We start from the raw sequence: 20,040 nt of genomic DNA on the forward strand, positions 1-20,040 counted from the left end.
TATTCTAAGTAGATTTCAACAATTTGTGCACGTACACACACACACACGCACACACACACACAGAGTTTGAGAACAAGTTTAACAGTTAACTCTCATAATACAATTGATTGAGGACAGAGATCCTGCACGGAAAGTTATTGTACAGTGGCTCCTGTTGTTAATTTAACAATTAACACTCTTATGGGTGATGTCAGTGATCATCCAAGGCTCTTGACATGAGCTGCCTAGGCTGTGGAAGCCTTTTGAAACCACAAACTCCATCAGTATTTAGAGAAGGCCATAGCAAAGTGGAAGTTCTCCCCTCCCTTCAGCGAAAAGTACATCCTTCTTTCATGGCCACTTCTTTCTACTGGCGTCTCACTAACAGAGATCCTTCATGTAGAACATTTTTTGTCATAGTTTCTTGGCTTTCTATACCTGAAATGTTCTCATGGGCTTTTCAGTCCGAGCAGGAAGCCTTAAGAGCTGACTTTGAGGTCAGAGTGCTATTTAAAGTGATTGTCATTCTATGAGTCTATTGTGTGGAATGCTTCCCATTTTGGAACGTTTCCTCCTTTTTAATTCTGTTTACTATTATTACCAGACACTTGATCCTATTTATATGATCCATTTAACACTTAATCCTATCTATATGTTCACTTTAACACTTAACATGATCACTTTAACACTTAAGATGCCATTTTTACTGCCGAGTTTAATGGGATTAGGGGTCCCATTGCAAGTTTTAAAACTGTACCCTTAGAAGTAAGTCTGGGGCCGGCGCCGTGGCTCAATAGGCTAATCCTCCACCTTGCGGCGCCGGCACACCGGGTTCTAGTCCCGGTTGGGGCGCCGGATTCTGTCCCGGTCGCCCCTCTTCCAGGCCAGCTCTCTGCTATGGCCAGGGAGTGCAGTGGAGGATGGCCCAGGTGCTTGGGCCCTGCACCCCATGGGAGACCAGGAAAAGCACCTGGCTCCTGGCTCCTGCCAGGATCAGCGCGGTGCGCCGGCTGCAGTGGCGGCCATTGGAGGGTGAACCAACGGCAAAAGGAAGACCTTTCTCTCTGTCTCTCTCTCTCACTGTCCACTCTGCCTGTCAAAAAAAAAAAAAAAAAAAAAAAAAAAAGAAGTAAGTCTGTAGGAATGTATGCAGAACTATACAGATTTACAGTTACAATTTCCTCCTCCATCTTTTATTCCCACTCTTATTTTTTTACTGAGATCTATTTTCAATTGACTATATAAACATAGACTAACTCAATGTTGAGTTCAACAAATAGTATGAAGAGGAAAAAAAATTCCTCAACTGTCAAGACAAGAGCTATTCAAGTCATTGCTTCTCAAAGTGTCAATTTCACTTCTGTGCATTTCCTTTTAGGTACTCTTTTAGTTATCACAGATCAGGGAAAACATATATTTGTCCCTTTGGGACTTGCTTATTTCACTAAGTATGATTTCTAGATTTATCCATTTTGTTGCAAATGACCAGCTTTCATTTTTTTTTACTGCTGTGTAGTATTCCATGGTATACATATCCCATAATTTCTTTATCCAGTCTTTGGCTGATGGGCATTCAAGTTGATTCCATGTCTTAGCTATTGTGAAAAATGCTTCAATAAACATGGTGGTGTACAATTGGCTGATTGGGTTACGGAACAAAACCCATCTATTTGCTGCTTACAAGAAACTCATCTTTCCAACAAAGATCCATACAGACTGAAAGTGAAAGGCTGGAAAAAGATATACCATGCCAACAGAAATGAAAAAAGAGCAGGCGTAGCCATCTTAATTTCAGACAACATAAACTTTACCACAAAAACCGTTAAGAGAGACAAAGAGGGACACTACATAATGATTAAGGGATCAATTCAACAGGAAGATATAACAATTATCAATGTATATGCACCTAACTACAGGGCACCAGTTTATCTAAAAGATTTGTTAACGGACTTAAAGGGAGACTTAGACCCCAATACAATAGTACTGGGGGACTTCAATACTCCACTCTCAGAAATAGACAGATCAATAGGACAGAAGATCAACAAGGATACAGTAGATTTAAACGACACTATAGCCCAAATGGATCTAACAGATATCTACAGAACTTTCAATCCTACAGCTAAAGACTTTATATTCTTCTCAGCAGTACATGGAACCTTTTCTAGGATTGACCACATACTAGGCCATAAAGCGAGTCTCAGCAAATTCAAAAGAATTAGAATCATACCATGCAGCTTCTCAGACCATAGGGGAATGAAGTTGGAAATTAGCAACTCAGGAATCCCTAGAGCATATGCACACACATGGAGATTGAACAACATGCTCCTGAATGAACAATGGGTCATAGAAGAAATCAAAAGAGAAATCAAAAGCTTTCTGGAAGTAAATGAGGATAACAGCACAACATACCAAAACTTATGGGACGCAGCAAAAGCAGTGTTAAGAGGAAAGTTTATATCAATAGGTGCCTACATCAAGAAATTGGAAAGGCACCAAATAGAGGAGCTTTCAATTCACCTCAAGGATCTAGAAAACCTACAGCAAACCAGACCCAAATCTAGTAGGAGAAGAGAAATAATTAAACTCAGAGAAGAAATCAACAGGATTGAATCAAGAAAAACATTACAAAAAATCAGCCAAACGAGGAGCTGGTTTTTTGAAAAAATAAACAAAATTGACACCCCATTGGCCCAACTAACTAAAAAAAGAAGAGAAAAGACCCAAATCAATAAAATCAGAGATGAAAAAGGAAACGTAACAACAGACACCACAGAAATAAAAAGAATCATCAGAAATTACTACAAGGACTTGTATGCCAGCAAACAGGGAAACCTATCAGAAATGGATAGATTCCTGGACACATGCAACCTGCCTAAATTGAACCAGGAAGACATCGAAAACCTAAACAGACCCATAACTGAGACAGAAATTGAAACAGTAATAAAGGCCCTCCCAACAAAGAAAAGCCCAGGACCAGATGGATTCACTGCTGAATTCTACCAGACATTTAAAGAAGAACTAACTCCAATTCTTCTCAAACTATTCAGAACAATCGAAGAAGAGGGAATCCTCCCAAATTCTTTCTATGAAGCTACCATCACCTTGATCCCTAAGCCGGAAAAAGATGCAGCACTGAAAGAGAATTACAGACCAATATCCCTGATGAACATAGATGCAAAAATCCTCAATAAAATTCTCGCCAATAGAATGCAACAACACATCAGAAAGATCATCCACCCAGACCAAGTGGGATTTATCCCTGGTATGCAGGGATGGTTTAATGTGCGCAAGACAATCAATGTGATACACCACATCAACAGACTGCAGAAGAAAAACCATATGATTATCTCAATAGATGCCGAGAAAGCATTTGATAAAATACAACACCCGTTCATGATGAAAACTCTAAGCAAACTGGGTTTGGAAGGAACATTCCTCAATACAATCAAAGCAATCTATGAAAAACCCACAGCCAACATCCTATTGAATGGGGAAAAGTTGGAAGCATTTCCACTGAGATCTGGTACCAGACAGGGATGTCCACTCTCACCACTGCTATTCAATATAGTTCTGGAGGTTCTAGCCAGAGCTATTAGGCAAGAAAAAGAAATTAAAGGGATACAAATTGGGAAGGAAGAAGTCAAAATATCCCTCTTTGCAGATGACATGATTCTTTATTTAGGGGACCCAAAGAACTCTACTAAGAGACTATTGGAACTCATAGAAGAGTTTGGCAAAGTAGCAGGGTATAAAATCAATGCACAAAAATCAACAGACTTTGTATACACAGACAATGCCATGGCTGAGAAAGAACTTCTAAGATCAATCCCATTCACAATAGCTACAAAAATAATCAAATACCTTGGAATAAACTTAACCAAGGACGTTAAAGATCTCTACAATGAGAATTACAAAGCCTTAAAGAAAGAAATAGAAGAGGATACCAAGAAATGGAAAAATCTTCCATGCTCATGGATTGGAAGAATCAATATCATCAAAATGTCCATTCTCCCAAAAGCAATTTATAAATTCAATGCAATACCAATCAAGATACCGAAGACCTTCTTCTCAGATCTGGAAAAATTGGTGCTGAAATTTATATGGAGGCACAAGAGACCTCGAATAGCTAAAGCAATCTTGTACAACAAAAAGAAAGCCGGAGGCATCACAATACCAGATTTCAGGACATACTACAGGGCAGTTGTAATCAAAACAGCATGGTACTGGTACAGAAACAGATGGATAGACCAATGGAACAGAATTGAAACACCAGAAATCAACCCAAACATCTACAGCCAACTTATATTTGATCAAGGATCTAAAACCAATTCCTGGAGCAAGGACAGTCTAGTCAATAAATGGTGCTGGGAAAACTGGATTTCCACGTGCAGAAGCATGAAGCAAGACCCCTACCTTACACCTTACACAAAAATCCACTCAACATGGATTAAAGACCTAAATCTACGATCTGACACCATCAAGTTACTAGAGAACATTGGAGAAACCCTTCAAGATATTGGCACAGGCAAAGAGTTTCTGGAAAAGACCCGAGAGGCACAGGCAGCCAAAGCCAAAATTAACTATTGGGATTGCATCAAATTGAGAAGTTTCTGTACTGCAAAAGAAACAGTCAGGAGAGTGAAGAGACAACCGACAGAATGGGAAAAAATATTTGCAAACTATGCAACAGATAAAGGGTTAATAACCAGAATCTACAAAGAGATCAAGAAACTCCACAAAAACAAAACCAACAACCCACTTAAGAGATGGGCCAAGGACCTCAATAGACATTTTTCAAAAGAGGAAAATCCAAATGGCCAACAGGCACATGAAAAAATGTTCAAGGTCATTAGTAATCAGGGAAATGCAAATCAAAACCACAATGAGGTTTCACCTCACCCCAGTTAGAATGGCTCACATTCAGAAATCTACCAACAACAGATGCTGGCGAGGATGTGGGGAAAAAGGGACACTAACCCACTGTTGGTGGGAATGCAAACTGGTCAAGCCACTATGGAAGTCAGTCTGGAGATTCCTCAGAAACCTGAAGATAACCCTACCGTTCGACCCAGCCATCCCACTCCTTGGAATTTACCCAAAGGAATTTAAATTGGCAAACAAAAAAGCGGTCTGCAGCCTAATGTTTATTGCAGCTCAATTCACAATAGCTAAGACCTGGAACCGACCTAAATGCCCATCAACGGTAGATTGGATAAAGAAATTATGGGATATGTACTCTTTAGAATACTATACCGCAGTTAGAAACAACGAAATCCAGTCATTTGCAACAAAATGGAGGAATCTGGAACACATCATGCTGAGTGAAATAAGCCAGTCCCAAAGGGACAAATACCATATGTTCTCCCTGATCGGTGACAACTGACTGAATACCAAAAAGGAAACCTCCTGAAGTGAAACGGACTCTACGGGAAATGGTGACTTGATCAGCATAGCCCTGACTGTTAATGAACAGCTTAATACATTATCCCTCTTAGTAGTTTTTTTTGTCTGTTCTACTTAATATGACTGGTTTAATTCTGTAATTAATACACAGTTATTCTTAAGTGTTAAAAATTAACTGAAATGTGATCCCTGTTAAACATAAGAGTGGGAATAAGAGAGGGAAGAGATGTATAATTTGGGACATGCTCAAGCTGACTTGCCCCAAATGGTAGAGTTAAAAACATACCAGGGGATTCCAATTCAATCCCATCAAGGTGGCATGTACCAATGCCATCTCACTAGTCCAACTGATCAATTTCAGTTCACAATTGATCATAATGAAAGGACTAAGAGTCAAAGGGAGCACATAAACAAGTCTAGTACCTGCTAACACTAACCGATGGAATAAATAAAGGGGAGAGTGATCCAACATGGGAAGTGAGATACTCAGCAGACTCATAGAATGGCAGATGTCCTAAACAGCACTCTGGCCTCAGAATCAGCCCTAAAGGCATTCGGATCTGGCTGAAAAGCCCATGAGAGTATTTCAGGCATGGAAAGCCAAGACACTCTGGCAAAAAGATCTCTGTGAGTGAGATCCCAGTGGAAAGAACAGGTCTTCAAAGAAGGAGGTACCTTTCTCTGAAGGGAGGAGAGAACCTCCACTTTGACTATGACCTTGTCTAAACAAGATAAGAATCGAAGAACTCAGAGGGCTTCCATAGCCTTGGAAACTCATGACCGGAGCATAGGGAGACTACTGATGCCATAGACAGGAGTGTCAATTGGTAAAGTCAACAACAGAAGTCACTGTGCACTTACTCCTCATGTAGGATCTCTGTCCTTGATGTGCTGTGTATTGAGATTTAATGCTATAACGAGTACTCAAACAATATATTTCACTTTGTGTTTCTATGGGGGTGCAAACTGTTGAAATCTTTACTTAATGCATACTAAACTGATCCTCTGTTAAAAAAAAAAAAAAAGAAAGAAAGAAATTATCAACTCCCAACTTGACTCTCACTGGGATTAAACATGACAATAGGTCTGATCTGATTTCATCATCATTTAAAAAAAATCATCTATTATTTCTCACTTTATGTTTCTGTGTGAGAGCAAACTGTTGAAATCCTTACTTAATGTATACTAAGCTGATCTTCTGTATATTAAGATAATCGAAAATGAATCTTGATGTGAATGGAAGGGGAGAGGGAGTGGGAAAGGGGAGGGTTGTGGGTGGGAGGGACGGTATGTGGGGGAAGCCATTGTAATCCATAAATCATACTTTGGAAATTTATATTCATTAAATAAAAGTAAAAAAAAAATGGCGGTGTAGATAACTCTTTTTGTTTACTGATTTCATTTCCCTTGGGTAAATTTCAGGAATGGCATGGCTGGGTCATATGGCAGGTATATTTTCAGATTTTTGGGGTATCTCCATACTGTCTTACATAGTGGCTTTACCAGTTTACATTCCCACCAACAGTGGATTAGGGTACCCTTTTGCCCACATCCTCACTACATTTATTGCTTGTTGATTTCTGTATGAAAGCCATTCTAACTAGGATGACGTGAAACTTCATTGTGGTTTTGATTTGCATTACCCTGATGGCTGATGATCCCAAACTTTTTTTCATGTGTCTGTTGGCCATTTGGATTTCCTCTTTCGAAAAATGTCTGTTTATGGGGCTGGCACTGTGGCATAGCAGGTAAAGCTGCCGCCTACAGTGCCAGCAGCCCATATGGGCGCCAGTTTGAGTCTCGGCTGCTCCACTTCTGATCCAGCTCTCTGCTATGGCTTGGGAAAGCAGTAAAAGATGGCCAAACTCCTTGGGTCCCTGCACCCATGTGGGAGACTTAGAAGAAGCTCCTGGCTCCTGACTTCGAAATGGCACGGCTTCAGCCATTGCAGCCAACTGGAGAGTAAACCAATGGTTGGAAGACATTTCTCTCTCTCTCTCTGCCTCTCCTCTCTCTGTGTAACTCTGACTTTCAAGTAAATTAATAAATCTTTAAAAAAAAGAAAAGAAAAATGTCTGTTTAAGTACTTTGCCCATTTCTTCACTAGGTTGGTTGTTTTGTTGTTTGGAGTTACTTTCTCTCTTTATATATTCTGGTTATTAATCTTTTATCAGTTGCATAGTTTGCAAATAATTTCTCCCATTCTGTTGGTTGTCTCTTCACTTTCCTAAGTGTTTCTTTTGCAGAACCGAAGCTTCTCAATTTGATATAATCCCATTTGTCAATTTTGGCTTTGATTGCCTGTGCCTCTGGAGTCTTTTCCAAGAACTCTTTGCCTGTGCCAATGTCTTGCAAGATTTCCCCAATGTTCTTTAATAATTTGATGGCATAAAATCATAGATTTAGGTCTTTAATCCATGTTGAGTGAATTTTTATATAAGGTGTAAGGTAGGGGTCTTGCTTCATACTTCTGCATGTGGAAATCCAGTTCCAGGATATATTGAAAAGTAGTGGTGAATGTGGGCACATTTGTCTGGATCCAAATCTTAGTGGGAATGCTTCCAACTTTTCCTCGTTCTATAGGACACTGCCCGTGGATTTGTTATATATTGCTTTGATTGTGTTGAGAAATGTTCCTTATATTCCCAATTTGCTTAAGGTTTTCATCATGAAGGGGTGTTGTATTTTGTCAAATGCATCTCTGCATCTATTGAGATACAACCATGGTTTTTGTTCTTTGGTTTGTTAATGTGATGTATCACATTGATTTGTGAATGTTGAGCTATCCCTGCATACCAGAGATAAATCCCACTTGGTCCAAGTGAATGATCTTTGTGATGTGTTGTTGGATTCCATTGGCTAAAATTTTGTTGAGGATTTTTGCATTTGTGTTCATCATGGAAATTGCTCTGTAGTTCTCTTTCTCTGTTGTATCTTTTGCAGGTTTAGGAATTAAGGTGATGCTGGCTTCATAGAAAGAATTTGGGAGGAATCTCTCCCTTTCAAATGTTTTGAATAACTTGAGAAGAATTGGAGTTATTTGTTCTTTAAATATCTGGTAGAATTCAGCTGTGAAGCCATCCAGTTCTGGGCTTTTCTTTGTTGGGAGGGACTTTATTACTGAATCAATTTCTGTCTTGGTTATTGGTCTGTTTAGATTTTGTGTGATTTTCTGGTTCAATTTAGGTAGGTCATATGTGTCAAGGAATCTATCCATTTTTTCTATGTTTCCCATTTTGATGGTGTACATCTCTTTATAGTAATTTTGATGATTTGTTTTATTGCTATGGTGTCTGTTGTTACATTTCCTATTCAATTTCTGATTTTACTAATTTGGATATCTCTCTGTTTTTAGTTAGCTGGGCCAATTGTGTGTCAATTTTGTTTATTTTTTCAAAAAACCAGCATTTTGGTTTGCCAATCTTTTGTATTTTTTTTTGTTTCAATTGTGTTGATTTCTTCTCTAATTTTAATTATTTCTTTTCTCCTACTAGTTTTGGGTTTGGTTTGCTGTTGTTTTTCTAGATCCTTGAGATGCATTGATAGCTTATTTATTTGGTGTCTTTCCAGTTTCTTGATGTAGGCACCAATTGCTGTAAACTTTTCTCTTAACACTGCTTTTGCTGTATCCCATAAGTTTGATATGTTGTACTGTCATCTTCATTTGTTTCCATAAATTTTTTGATTTGTTCAATGACCCACTGTTCATTCAGGAGCATGTTGTTCAGTCTCCATGTGTTTGCATATGTTCTAGGGATTCCTGAGTTGTTGATTACCAGCTTCACTTCATTGTGGTCCAAGAAGATGCATGGTATGATTCTAATTCTTTTGAATTTGCTGAGACTTGCTTTATGGTCTAATATTTGATGAATCTTAGAGAAAGTTCCATGCACTGGTGAGAAGAATGTGTATCCTGCAACTGTAGGATGAAAAGTTCTGTAGATATACATTAGGTCCATTGGTCTATAGTGTCAATTAACTCTGCTGTTTCCTTGCTGATTCTGCCTGGTTGATCTCTTCATTGCTGAAGGGGATATTGAAGTCCCCCATTACTACTGTATTTGTATTTGAATCTATGTCTCCCTTTAGGTCCCTCAGAATTTCTTTTTTTAAGAGATTTATTTTATTTATTTGAACATTGGAGTTAAAAAGAGAAGGAGAGGTTGAGAATAAAAGGACTTCCATCTGCTGGTTCACTCCCCAATTGGCTGCAACGGCTTGAGCTGCACTGATCTGAAGCCAGGAGCCAGGAGCTTCATCCGGGTCCCCCACATGGGTGCAGTGGCCCAAGGACTTGGGCCATCTTCCACTGCTTTCCCAGGCTATAGCAGAGAGCTGGATCAGTAGTGGAGCAGCTGAGACTTGAACTGATGCCCATATGGGATGCTGGCACCTCAGGCGGCAGTTTTAGCTGCTACACCACAGTGCCGGCCTCTCTCAGCATTTCTTTTAAATAGCCAGATGCCCTATAATTTGGGCATATATGTTTATAATAGTTACATCTTCCTGTTGAATTGATCCCTTAATCATTACACAGTGCCCTTCTTTGTCTCTTTTAACAGTTTTTGTGTTAATGCTTATTTTGTCTGATATTATGATGGCTATACCAGCTCTTTTTTTGGTTTCTGTTAGCATGGAGTATCTTTTTCCATCCTTTCATTTTCATTCTGTGTGCCTTTTTGTTGGTGGGATGTGTTTCTTGTAGGCAGTAAATGGATGTTTGTTTGTTTTTTAAATCCATTCAGCCAGTCTGTGTCTTTTAACTGGAGAGTTGATAAGTAACAAGTTCACTCTGCCATTTTCCCATAAATATTCCTGTTTTTTACTTTGGATTTCCTTTGTACTTTTACTCTGCAATTTTCTCTCTTTACCATATTTCATAGCGATGTTCCTGTTTCTGTGTTTCTGTGTGTAGCACATCCCTGAGCATCTTTTGTAGGGCTGAGTGAGAAGTTACAAATTCTTTCAATTTCTGTTTGTTATGGAAGATCTTTATTTCACCTTCATTCATAAATGAGAGCTTTGCAGGGCACAGTATTCTGGATTGACAATTTTTTCTTAGGACTTGGAAAGTACCTCGCTATTCTCTCCTTGCCTTTAGGGTTTCTGATGAGAAGTCCACAGTGAGTCTAGTTGGGGTTCCTTTGAATGCAGTTGTCAGTTGTGGTGTTTCTCTCATGCACATTTTAGAATCTTTTCTTTATGTTTTACTGTGGATAGCTTTACTACAATGTGTTATTTTGAAGTTTTTTCTGGTCTTGTCTATTGGGAGTTCTGGATGTCTCTTTTTTTCTCCAAATTAGGGAAGTTTTCTGTTATTATTTCATTAAGAAGGCCTTCTAATCCTTTCTCTTTTTCCATGCCTTCAGGAACTCCTAGGATCTTTATGTTGGGTCGTTTGATAGTATCTTGTAGATCTCCAATAGTGTTTTTTAATTTTCTAATTTCTTCATTTTTTCTTTGGTCTGACTATAAAATTTCCAGAAGTTTGTCTTCTAGTTCTGATATTCTTTCTTCTGTCTCACGTATTCTGTTGTTATGGCTGTCCACTGCATTTCTTATTTGATCTATTGAATTCTTCATTTCTAGTATTTCATTCTGACTTCACAATTTCATGGGAAAACTTTTCATTTAGTTCATGGATTTGCTTCTGATTGCTTGTAAATATTTTGATGATTAATTTTCTGAATTCCACTTCTGGCATATCCTCTATCTCTTCTTCATCTTCCCCTTCTACTATTGAAATGTTGTAGTGTTCCCTTGGGGGACCCATTGTGTCTTCATTGTTCTTATTTAGCATTCTTCCCTTGCCTTTTGGCATTTATGTATTTTTTTGTCTGGTCGCTTTTCTGAGGTGACTTTCCTGTGGGCACAGTTTCCTTTGTTAGGAGCTTTGCATTGCAATCACTGGTGCAGAACCCTGCCTGCTGGAGCCCAGCTCACTTCTTAGTGCTAGTGTGTGTGGGTATGAGCTCAAGTGCACTGAGCCCTGCCTACTGAATCCCAGATCACTTCTCAATCGTAGTGTGGGTGGGTACATGCTTGGATGGAGCCCTGCTTACTGGTGCCCAGCTCACTTATCAGTGTTGGTGGGAGCAGTTTTGAGCTTCCAATAGATAGAGCTTCCCCTGGCTGCTCAGCCTGCATGGTGGGGAGGAAATTCTTCTGGATTGTTGTGGCCCTCATTCTTGGGTGGGGGAGGAGATGGGATGACCCCCACAATTGATGGGCATGTGCACAGAGGTAACAGTGGCAGGCCCCTACTTGTGTAAACAAACAATGGGGCAAGATGGCTTCTCCCACCAGCTGCAAGTCCATGTTGGGGGAGGAGAGAGGTGGGCAGGGCAATGCCCAACCTCTCCACCTGTTCAATATTTACCCCCTCCTTTTTCCCATGTGGAACTTCAAAAGCAGTTTGCCAAGCTCTCCCTCCTATTGCTATCCAAAGCTCCATGGACCCACAAATTCCTGTCACACCTGATCCATGGTGAGCTGGTGCCAAACTCCCTCATCCGAGCCACCACTTTTTCCCCTTCACATTCGCTCTCTTGGTATGGACCTGTCCAGCCTCTGCTGCTCTCCTGGGTTTTCTGCTGCAAATTTCCCACAGCCTTATCTCAGGCATATATCTTATCTCCTCCTTAATTATTAATTTTGCCCAATGTGATTTGGATAGTCCTGCCACTATTCTGCCATCTTGGTTCCCCCTAATTTATGTTTATACCAGGTAGTACCAAGGATTATGCCCCAATGGGGTGAACAAGAATAGGTGGTGTGACATTTCAGGAAATGATAAAACAAACAAACTCAAAGGCAAAACTATTCTGTTTGGGATAATTTGTGTTCTGAACAAATTAGTGGGTCCCATAAGGGAGATGCAACAAAGATAGAGTTCATTGCAATGCTATTGGCATGACAAGTGACAGGAAAGTGAACAAAGATTAGGACCCCATTTCCAAGTGAGAAGAGTTGAAAAATATTGATTTTGACAGAAAGTGTATGCTAGACATGGTAGTGCAATAGAGGGAAAATTAAAGTAAACTTTATTAACTTCCTACTTTGCACAGGTTGTAAATTCTGCCAGTTCCTCCGAGACAACCATCAGCTTGAAATTGGAACCACTTGAATCTGTACAAACGAGAGGAAGCATAACATCACCCTGAGACTAGGGGAACCGTGTTACTCAATCTGGAGCAACATTGCAGCCTTCCAAGAAGAGAGACAACAGAGGTTAAAGTGCCTGGCAGAGAAGCTGCTCCAACACAAGCGAGGTGAGAGGCTGTCACTCCCTGGCTCCCCAGTTCCTAGCTGGTTCTCCAAGAAAGAGGTTACCCTAAAGTGTGTCCATGTTCTTAATGCTGCTGCAAAAAAGTATACTATGACACATCAGGGCTGAATTGGGCAAGCAAGCAGACTTTCTTATAAATCAAAGTACCCTCTTAAGATAGGGAGAGTCTCTCGGGTGGGAAAGAGAATCTGCCCAGAGGAACTTTTCTGTTCTCTGTACTGATGGGGCAGGAATATCTATGAGATGGGGAGGAGAGTTCTGATAACGCAAGATTTTCCTGGAATAGAGATACTGCCATTTTCTTTCCAATAAGGTCCTTTTGGATCTGTTATGGTTGTTTGGGAGGTAGGTTGTAACTGAAACCACAATGCTAATGATAAAATGAGCCTAGGTTTTATTAAGGTAATGATGTATCTGACAATATGGCTGCCTTTTCTGTGACATTTTCCATTCCTTTAATTTCTACATTATTGATGTGCAAAATCCTTGATATTTTCTGGGACATCTGGGCCACATTCAAGTCTAGCTGTCTGTCTATACTAACAGTGTTATTTGCATTAGCATGTTACATTACATAGTGGAGGGGAATTTCCAGATGTAATTAAGGTTATTAATCACATGACTTTAAAATATAGAGATTATCCCAGATTATTTTACTGAGGCTAATGCAATCATCAGAGCCCTGAAAAGATTGAAGATAAAGTCAGAGATAAAATTGCAAATAGGATTCAACATGTCATTGTTGGCTGGAAGATGAAGGGAACACATGTTAAAGGAAAGTTAATCTTGATCTTAAAAACACAAGAAACAATTTAGCCAACAACTTGCATAAACTTGGAAGTGTAATCTTTTTTTTTTTTTTTTTTTTTTTTGACAGGAAGAGTGGACAGTGAGAGAGAGAGACAGAGAGAAAGGTCTTCCTTTGCCGTTGGTTCACCCCCCCCATGGCTGCTGCAGCCAACGCACTGCGCTGATCCGAAGCCAGGAGCCAGGTGCTTCTCCTGGTCTCCCATGAGGGTGCAGGGCCCAAGCACTTGGGCCATCCTCCACTGCATTCCCGGGCCACAGCAGAGAGCTGGCCTGGAAGAGGGGCAACCGGGACAGAATCCAGCACCCCGACCAGGGCTAGAACCCAGGGTGCCGGCGCTGCAGGCGGAGGATTAGTCTATTGAGCTGCGGCACCAGCCAGTGTAATCTTCTCTAGAGTCTCTAGATCAAAATTCAGCCCACATGGCACCTTGTCTTCAGCTGAGTCTTGTTGCACCCAGATTTCTGACCCACAGTGTTATGAGATTTAAAAAAATGTGTGTTCATACTGTAAATCTCAGATAATCTGTTATTCCAATAGAAAATGAATTCAGCAAGCATCCCATTTGATACAAGAAACTGCTGATTATTTAGTACTAATTATGATGGACTACCAATCTAGAAGTCTCAGAAATTTTATTGTTGTTGTTATTATTATTGTTAGAACAGGTTTCATGTAGTTCATAGATAAAATTCTAAGAACATAAAAAAAGAACACAGTGGTATCCTGTATCTTCTTAAATCTGTGACCATCCCTCTGCATCTTGGCATTTTCCTTCATGCTGCTTGAGGTCAACTCATTCCCAGATAAAGAAAATACAAAATAAAAGGACAAATTTATGTTATTCAGTTTTATACCCATTACCTTCAGTAAAATGTTGAGAGAAAGACAAAATTTGAAGCTGTTGAGTAGTGTGATGTTTCTGGATTACTTTAAGATTTTAAATTAGTTGCTTCCCATTCTGCTTTCCCATAAACAACCAATGTGTGCTAGGCTGCAACATTGCAATCACAAAATCTAGGAATTGTGAGAGCTCATTAGCTTACATCTGAAAGTGTTTTCTTGATAGATTTCTGTAAAGACTTTTTAAGTGTCCCGTCTCTTTTGTGTAAGTCAGTGGTCAGCAGCCAAATCCAGCACACTACCTATTTTTATAAAGCTTTATTGTATCACGCCTCACCAATTAATTTCTTTGTTGTGTATGACTGTCCCCTTGCTGCAGTGGCAGTACTGAGTAGTTGGCAGAGGGTCTCTATAGATCCCAAAGCCTAAACTATTTGTTTTCTGGTCCTTGTTAACCTTGACCTGGGACACTCTACTTAGCTTCTATAATCCTCAGTTTGCTCATGTGTAACATAGGATAATTCTTGGATTACTGAGTTTTTGTAAAGATTAAATTAAGCAGTGATTAATGGAGCGATGAATATAGACCAAAACATATTAAGTCTCTCTGTTAGGCCATTGACCCCACTTCTCTTTAAATATATTGCTTTCCCTCCATATTTCTCCAGCTTGACTCAAATCCTGTTTTCTATCCTTCATCTCTACCAGCTCTACTTGTAAGCAACAGGCATATTTCTCTCCCATAAAAGAAATACTTATGATCCATCTTTAAAATTGTATCTTTTACAGTTGTATCTGCTTTTTTGATATATAACTATACGTTCTGAACATATTTTCACAAGAAAATGAAAATATATTTCATTATCAATAATTTCAGATAGGAAGGTATCTTCTGACACTAGCCAAATATCTTATGAGACTGCAAATAACATGACAAGTAGTTGATAAAATTAGACTTCTGCCTCTAAATTTCCATCTTACAATACTCCTTTACTCCCTTTAGAAACCTGGGCCTTCTCATCTTTCATCCCCTGCCTCTATGAAATTCTTCTACAAATTCTGCTGGTTCTCTCTCTCAAGTGTATTTCAAACTTCTGTGTTTATTTCCATCTCCATGACCAAACATATGAACACTCTCCGCACAGTCTGTTCCCTCTCGTCCTTTGGTCTCAGCTTGAGTATCACTTCTCAGAAAAGACCTCTGACCACAAATCCAACACAGTCTTTTAAAAAAACTTCTTGTAGCGTCCTATTATTTTCCTTCAAGAATTTATAATGATATTTAGATTTGTTTATTCATTGACAATTAGTTTCTCCCCAGTGAATAACCTCTGTGTGAGCAAGAACATGTCTCTTTTGTTCACTTCTCTATATATTCCCTGGCTCATAATTGACACTCAATAAACATTCGTCTTGGGAGTGAATTAAAGACCAGACTTATTTAAATCAAGAATGAAATGTGATTACATGCTGCTTTATCGCCTTAAAATAAAAATTCACTCAAGGTGGTAGAACTTGCAAATCAGTCAAGTAGAAAAGTATCATGTTGGAAAAAGTAGTGATATAACGCACAAGTCTCAGATTCACAATTACCATAATTAAATTATTCAGTTAACTGAATCGACTCAATCAAAAGAAGGGCCCATGTGTTGATGCAGCCTTGACTTATGGAATATTAATATGAGACTGATAACAGTAATAACAATTAATATTTCTGCACCTGCTAAATGCAACATACAGTATATACCAAATGTTTTACATAAATTTGCTTCCTTTAATTCTCACAATACCTTTAAATATTATATTTCCATTTTGATATGAGAAGCTGAAGCTTAGAAAGAGTTAAATAAATTCCCAGAGAGATATAATAAATAAAAAATTTGGCAGTAGCTGGCATCGTGGTATAGCTGGATAATCTTCAGCATCCTCCACTTCCAATCCAGCTTCCTGCTAATCTGCCTGAGAAAGCAATGGAAGATGACCCAAGTGCTTGGGCCCTTGCCACCCACATGGGAGATCCAGATGGAGTTCCAGGCACCTGGCTTTGGCCAGCACAGCCTTGGCTATTGAAGCCTTTTGGGGAGTGAACCAGCAGATAGAAGATCTGTTTCTCTCTGTGTAACTCTGCATTCTAATTAAAATAAAATAAATAGATAATTGGGAAAAGATTAGGGGACCCACAGCAAATGTTCAGCTCTGTTATCTAGTCAAAGCAGCTTCCTGTACCTGGACATTAATTTTCTCATCAGCAAAGTAGTACCAGACTAGGTGCTAACACCCCTTCACCTCTGGTATTTTGGGACTGTGTTTGGCATCTGCTTATTTCTCAGTTCCCAAGGTGAAGCCACCTAACAAAACAGGGATGAGAAAGTCCAAGTTCTCAGGGGCAGAAACAGTGGCTTATTCATCTGTCTTCAGGCGTGAAGGTCAAGGAGAGGGTGGGGATTTGAGTCTGCACACTGGTATGGGAGACTAAATAATGTACTCTGCTCCATCCCCAGAAAGAGACCCATACCCTACTACCTGGATCCTGAGAATATGTTATGTTACATACAAAAGTGACTTGCCAAAGTACTTAAGACTATAAACCTTATATAGGTTACTGTCTGGGTCAGCCAGGTCTAATCATTGGAGCCCTTAAAAGCAGACCGCTCCAGCTAGCATGAGAAGAGATAAGGTAGAAGGAACAGAGACAGAGAGATTCAGATCACAAGATGCTCAGTCTTCTGTAGCTGTCTTTAAAGGGGACAGAAGCAAGGGAACACAGGCAACCTCTAGAAACTGAGAATGAGCCCTGGCTGACAGCCAGATGGGAAATAAGGTCTATGTTCCAAACAAACAGAACCGAGTCCTCCCAACAACAGGAAGGCGCCTCAAAAAGGGATTCTCCTGTAGCAGCTTCGGAAATGAATACAGCCCAGCTGCCACTACGATTTGATTCTGGTCTATGGAGACGCTGTCAACAAACCAACCAAGCCAAGCTGTGATTGGATTTATGACCTCCCGAGACACGAGATAAACTTCTGTTGTTCTAAGCTTCTAAGTTTCTGGTAATTCATAATTCCCCAGTTGGGGTTCTCAGTACACACTTAGCCTTTGTAGTCACAGACCTGAGTTTGAGTTCTAACCACACTCCTGTTGTTGGAATTTCTGAACATTGTATCCAGGTGGAGGATTGATAATTCAATTCTCTTTTCATTTAAGTGCACAAGCAAAGTTCCTGGCTCTTTACTTTCTTGTCAAACCTCTTGACTACCAGTCTCGGTGACCACCTGTGCATGTTAAGCCTCTGGCTTTTAGATTTCTGCTTCCAAAATATAAGCAACCAGATTTGTCGTCATGCCAACCTATATAAAAGATTGAAAAAGAAGCGAGAAAAAAGTAGTTTCAGATATTAAGCAATACATGCGATGGGACAGGGATCGCCAAGAGAAGGGAAACAAGTGAAATAAAACTATGAATGCCCCAGATCACTGCGTGGAAGGGTTTCAAGGCCAGAGCACAGGAAGCAGTACACCAGCAGAGCCCAGTGGTCTCCTGTTGTTGAAGAGACAACATTCAGAGTTTGGGGAGACCGAGTCAGCTAGAATTTGTGTGCCAGGGTCCTGGAGAGGACAGACTCATAAACAGAGAACATCACAGATCCACAAAGATCCCCCCTTCTTCAGCAGAAGGCGACTCAGAACATAAGGCCCTGGCAACCTCACTGGAGGCGACCAAGGAGAGTAATCTCTGGAGCTCACAGAGCTGGAGCGATTGGAGTCCTCACCAATCAGAGCACAAAGAACGCCTACCACAGAGAAGGCAGGCTCATCAGGTTAGCATTGCCTTGGTAGAGAGGCAAAATTAACAGTAGGCAAAAGGCAGCTCTGGACCTACCCGATAAAGCTTACCTTACCTTTGAAAGGTCAAAATATTTCTGAGTAGCTTAACTGTGTTCAAGAGCAAAGACCAAAAAATACTGAGGAATATTAAAAAAAAAAAAAAAAACCTCATCAGTCATCCACTGTAAAATTCATGATCTCTGCCACCGATTAAAAAATTATCAGACACAGGTGCGGGGAAAGATGTAGCTACCTCTTTTCCGAACGGCCCCCTTTGCCTCTGGACTTCTCTGAGGAGAAGCAGCCGCCTGACTCGGGCCCGAGGCCACGGGCTCTGCTGGCGAGCATGGGTTCCGCGTGGGACCAGCAGTATGCGGGTGGCTGCACCAAGGCGGCGGTAAAGGCACTGGAGGACGCAGCCTGGGGCCATGGACGAGTCGCAGCTGCTGCACCGTGCTGGATCTGAAAGCGGTTCAGCGCGCACCAGGGGTTAGGCTTCTGGTCCATGACCACCCGCGTTGGGGTCTCTCTCAACGCCCCCACACCCACCCCTTCCCGCAACGGTGGACCTCTTTGTGCACCAGAGTAAGCTGCACACGGAGGGCTTCCGGAGCCTGAAGGAGAGTGAAGCAGTGGAATTCACCCTAAGAAGTCCACCAGGGGCCTCGAGTCCATGCGTGTCCCCAGGCCTGGGGGTAAGGGGGTCTGTACTGGGAACCAGCGGCGGCTAAAGGGGAGGAACACGCAGAAGCGCAGCTCTAAAGGAGACAGGTGCTACAACTGTGGCGGTCTAGCCCATCGTGCCAAGGAGTGCAAGCTGCCTCCCTCACCCACTTCTGCCAGAGCGCCAGCCCTATGGTGGCCTCGTGCCCCGGAAGGCCCGGCAGGCCCCCACCTCCCAGGGGGAAGCCAGCCTACTTCCCGGAGGATGAAGAAGAGGGCCACAGCCCTGCCCTGCTCCCCGCGACCCAGAGTGGAGTGGCTGGGGGCTGTTCTTGTGCTATCGGGAAGTTTCAAGGAGCAGGCTTCAAGAGAGGAGTGGAGAAAGTGGGGGCAGGGTGGGCTGGGGGGAGCTGGCACTGCCGTGTGTCTCAGATTGGGGCTCACAGCATCACCCCTTTAACCGTCTTGCTGGGAGGAAGGAGTGAGGCAAGGAATTCCAGCCATGCTGCATCCAAATGCAAATAAGGGGTTGGGGACATCACCCTGTAGCCTGCATGCTTTGTCTGAGACCTTGTATGCAAAACCTCCAGCTTTAGGAGGTCCCTGGATGGGAAAGTTGTTTTCCTTTCAAAGAAGGACATGGAATAATATTCCCCTCACCAGGATGAAAAGATGGGTTGTGGGACCAGAACTGGACCCAACCCCCAAACCACTACATCATGTGGGAGGGACTCTCTCAGGAGTAGGCAGGGTTTTCCACATCTTGTGTTCTCAAAACTCCATCCTGGGACAGGGTGCTGGGAACTGTCCCAACTGCCACTTTTGCTTCATATAGCAGATCCAGTCTTCATCGGATTAGGCCACTATGCACAACTGTGTGTGTGTGTGTGTGTGTGTGTGTGTGTGTGTGAAAAATGTGAGCTGGTAAGGATGCGTTTGAAGACCAATACCCCTGAACCCATTCTGTGCTGTCCAGGAATAGAAACATGAAACAAGGACTAAAATCCTTAACCTTCCCAAATTCTTGGCTTCCAGGGAGAGCTTGGTGGTGTCCGGAGCCAGTGGCCCACCCTGTGACAAGCAGTGATTACTAGTGCAGTGATTAAAGGAGAAAAAGGGGGTTTCAATTACATGCTGAGAGGTCACTGCAAACCTACCTCCCTGTGTTGATAAGGGACAAACGCAGTAGAATGCACTGGGTGATGTGTGTCTGGTCCTGGGTTCCCGTCTCC

General features: G+C 41.3%; 1 long non-coding RNA gene across 1 annotated transcript in view; it reads left to right on the forward strand.

Annotated features, from left to right (window-relative positions):
• The window catches only part of LOC103350079 (protein lin-28 homolog A), a 51,437-nt gene extending 31,723 nt beyond the window's left edge, over window positions 1-19,714 (forward strand). Inside the window, exons 4-5 of the long non-coding RNA XR_011390479.1 lie at window positions 12,450-12,653; window positions 13,548-19,714. This is a non-coding gene — a long non-coding RNA (protein lin-28 homolog A). The remainder of the gene's footprint in view (window positions 1-12,449; window positions 12,654-13,547) is intronic.
• The last annotated feature ends 326 nt before the right edge of the window (window positions 19,715-20,040 follow it).

Source organism: Oryctolagus cuniculus, chromosome 7 (genome assembly GCF_964237555.1).
Source record: "Oryctolagus cuniculus chromosome 7, mOryCun1.1, whole genome shotgun sequence".
In the NCBI taxonomy this organism is placed as follows: domain Eukaryota; kingdom Metazoa; phylum Chordata; class Mammalia; order Lagomorpha; family Leporidae; genus Oryctolagus; species Oryctolagus cuniculus.